The 4,189-nt window shown below is 35.7% G+C and overlaps 1 pseudogene; it reads right to left on the reverse strand.

The window, feature by feature from the left end:
* Window positions 1–2,478: 2,478 nt before the first annotated feature.
* On the reverse strand, window positions 2,479–3,836 carry LOC101984792 (annotated as a pseudogene).
* Between the last annotated feature and the right edge of the window lie 353 nt (window positions 3,837–4,189).

The raw sequence follows: 4,189 nt of genomic DNA on the forward strand, positions 1-4,189 counted from the left end.
GTCCTTAAGGAATTTAAACTTAATTCTTTATGAAGTATTGGTTCTTTCCTTTTTTCCTCCCTCACAAATAGGTATTTTGGTAATCCCTGCTTTTGGTTCTTTTTTAAACCGTAAACTTTATTCTTTTCTTCATTCAAGAATTCTCAGACTCTAATTCCTAGAATATATGTACCTAGAAGAGCTTATTATGCCTATTTCTTTATGAAGCCCTAGAGTTTCATCAAATCTCAGTAGAAAAATACATAATTTATTGTCAGAAAAGCAATATCTAGCAAACAGTGCAAATATTGTTTTTCAGTTGGAATTTTAGCAGAGATAGTTTAACTCCATATATATTTCAGTAGTGTTTAAAAGCAATGCATAAATCATATAAAAGTTACAAGTCTCTCTGAAAAAAGGCATTTCCCTTAGTTTTATTCTTTGCGTACTTAGTGTTTTTTGCACATGGTCAATCCACCTAGTCAATAATTCATTATTATTTAAATCTTAAATGTAAAAAACTTTGCTCAATAGAAAATATACTTCACTGAAACATTCCCCTAAATGTTAAGCTTTGGATATTATTTGTAAATTTGTGCTTTCTTAAAAAAGGGCTTATGTTTATTTTTTTGTGTATGATTTGGTGTCATCATATACTCATATCCATCATGTGTATACTCGATACCCAAGAAGGCCATGAAGGTTTTTCTTGTGGGTGATGGTAACAGAACTTGGGTCCTAACTGATGAGCCATCCTTACAGCCCTGCCTTTAAATAATTTAAGTTAACTATAGGATCTACTCCTTAAAAATGTATAAAACCATGTGCACTGCTATAGAGTAGATAAGATCACCTTTGCAGAAAAGAAAAGTTGAAAAACCTTTTAAAACATAAAAGCTGTGTGATTTTAGAGAACAATGATAAATAAAGACCATGAGTGGACAAAGTAGTCATGTAGATGATTAGTACGCTCGTAATAAAAAAATTTAAAAAATAATAGTTACAATCTGTTAGATGGTTGTCACTATAAAACAAAACTCATTTATGAAAAATAAGTATTCAAGTAAAACCAGGATGACTTTTAAAACTGAGAAAAAGTGTCTGGTTTTTGTATATCCTCCATTTGTGATTAAAAAATATTATACCACAAGATAATATGATCCATATGAAGCAGGTGGTTAAGAAGCAAATAAATTACCAACAGATTTTTAATTATAATACACTCTTAGTCTTTCATGATAAACAACAGATGTGTGTTTACAAAAATACATTATAGTAGAATCAGGTCAATAGAGTCTAAATGAACAAGGCTTAATTTATCTGTACTCTCTTTTGAATTTTAGGGGAGAGCCTATTTAAAGAGACACTGTATAATGGAGCCTGAGTTCAAAGGAGATTAATTTAAATGGGCCACATAATATTATTTTCATTAATTGTCTGAATAGAAAGGGAGGTATTTCAGAATGCAAACACACAGGGAAAGTAAAAGAACAATGTATTAGAGCAGAGGAATGAAGGAATATTCCAGAATAACAGAGAATTTAATGCAACTATCTATTTATTTTATGTTTACTTTTATTTGTTTTGTGTGTGTGTGTGTGTGTGTGTGTGTATGTGTGTATTTTCAGACATGAATATTTCATTATAGATTTATGGCCAGAAGAGAACAATTTTTAGGAGTTGGTTCTTTCCTTCCACCATGAGGGTGCCAGAGATGGAATTCAGGTCATCTGGCTATGTAACAAGTATCTTTACCTGACTCTTTTATTTCATTGGCCTATTTGTAAATATGGTTAGTAAGTGGAGGAAGTTCAGTATTTAAATTTATCTAAAAACAACAGAGATATTTATTTGTCATATTATTTTAAGTTTAAAGTGTTGTTAAATGAGAAGTCACATTTACTTTTATGAAAAATTATTTAAATTGGTTAAGAAAACTTTACTAGTATCAGCAAAATGCATCAAAAGGAAATCAGTACAACGAAAGCTTTAAGTCAAGACCACACCAATTCCAATTGTATTAGTATTGTGTCTCAACACTCAAAACTAAATTTTAAAAATCTTAGGCTTAACATGCAGGTTTGAAATGAATCTATAAACTAGAATGAACATGGGAAATGATTCTCTTTGAACTGGGATTTAGCCCCTTTGAGTTCTGACAAAAATTATGTATATCCAGTGTATTCACTATGGTGTGCTTAAAGAGCCACCTGTCACACTTAAAACTACTTAATTCACATAATATCACTCTTGAGTATACTATCGAAAAATGTTCATTGAGAAAAGCAGAAGCAAATAGTTTTAGTTTATTTAATATTCCCCGCTATAAGAAAAGTTTGCGTGAGCAACACTGAAGAGGTACTTTTTGCAATCCGGATTTCACAAACTCATCTTGCAAAACAGATCCCCCAGCTTCCTTTAGAGTTAGAGACTACTCTCGATTATTCATTGGTTGCCTGTGAAATTTTTGGCCAAAATAACCCAAAAATTCCTACAATACTAATCATATCCACCCTCCCAAGCTTTCTGACTGCTGTAGCGGGTCCCACCGCAGCTGACTCTCCCCATGTCTTGCTGCACCTGGCAGCTACAAGTCCTATTGGTAGCCGCAGCTGTTGAATTTAGGAAGACTTCTATATTTCTGTGTTGCATGTTTCCCCTGTCTTTGACATGGCTGCCACTGCATTTCTATGGATGACAATGTCAACTTCTCCTGTCACTCTTCCATTAGGGCCAATCTCAATATGAACTCTCACAGGGTTCAAGGGAGAGAAGTTGTAAATCTCATTCTTTTTTGTTCTTTGTTTGGTTTGCTTTTTGCTAATTTTGTTTTTTCAAGACAGGGTTTCTCTACAGCTTTGGTGCCTGTCATGGAACTAGCTCACTTAGACCAGGCTGGCCTCGAACTCACAGAGATCCACCTGCCTCTGCTTCCCAAGTGCTGGGATTAAAGGCATGCGCCACCACCGCCTGGCTTAAAAGTCGTTCTTAGTTGCTTTGTAGGGCAGCCCTCTCAGGTGGACACACTAGTGGGTGGTGCTCTGCCCTGTGAACTTGCTGAATCCATATCTGCGGTCATACATTCCGGAAAGACTGTAGCTGAAGTCTCTGTCAAACAATAGATCAGTGGTGAAGCCATAGCCACCATGGAGGCCACTGTATTCTTCACTATAGGCACAGGACCTCATGTTTTCTAGACCTGCCTTTTTCACAGTATCAGTGTACTTTGGGGTTATGCCATGCTGGTTGTAGTGCCCAGGCCTTTGCACAGACATGGACAGAGGTGGACTAAAGTATGAACTAACTTCCTCCTGACTGCTCTTGAACACTGTAATTTACCTGTGCCCTATCCACTCCTAGTGCATCACTTTCCCAGCTAACTCCAGTGAGGCAGATGAGAGCCTCCTCCAAATATAATGCAATTCTATTTGGCACATTTTCCAACCCTGATAAGAACTGAATTATTTCTTCCTTTGTGCAGACAAATGGAAGCCTCATAAAGCATCACAAAACCATCATCGGCACTGTCAGCGATGCTTGGACCACTGTGCATCAACCCTCAATCCTTGTTGGTTCTATGTGGCTTGAGCACCTCAATATACTAGTGTACAGGACTTTCCCTGTCTTTTTTTTCGGAGCTAATTTTATATCATATTCTGTAAACTCAAGTTAACAAAAACCTCATCACTATACCTTCCTTCTTTAGTATAATGAAATGAACACCTGAGACACCATCATGAATTATGCAGTTGGAGAGGAAGTGCTATATATACATCCTCAACTAAGCATGAGCAGGGTAGGCCACAGAGTTTGACCACATAGTCTTCACCTCCCTTAGTCCCACCATCATGGATCATGGACATTTAAAAGGGCAACATTTTTGTAGCTTAAGGCTCCACCACAGATGCCTTTGGTATGAAAACTTTATGGAACGTAATAAGTTTTCTATGGAGGAAGGCAGAAGTAACTTCGATTTTTAATAAATAGCTTGATTTTTGAACCCCAACTCTATCTGACACTTTCAAAATGCAGCTTTACTCGTAATGGAATCTGGAAACAGCCTAGACGCCCATAATCCACATTTACTTTTAAAATGGAATTCAAGTGAGAGAATTAAGTTCAACACTAAAGTAGAATGTAAATAATTTGATAAGATTTTTTTTAAATGTGCATTTACATAAGAAAGTGTTACTAAGCTGTTTAAAAAAAA

The sequence above is a fragment of the Microtus ochrogaster genome, chromosome 1 (assembly GCF_000317375.1).
Source record: "Microtus ochrogaster isolate Prairie Vole_2 chromosome 1, MicOch1.0, whole genome shotgun sequence".
NCBI classification, from domain to species: Eukaryota; Metazoa; Chordata; class Mammalia; order Rodentia; family Cricetidae; genus Microtus; species Microtus ochrogaster.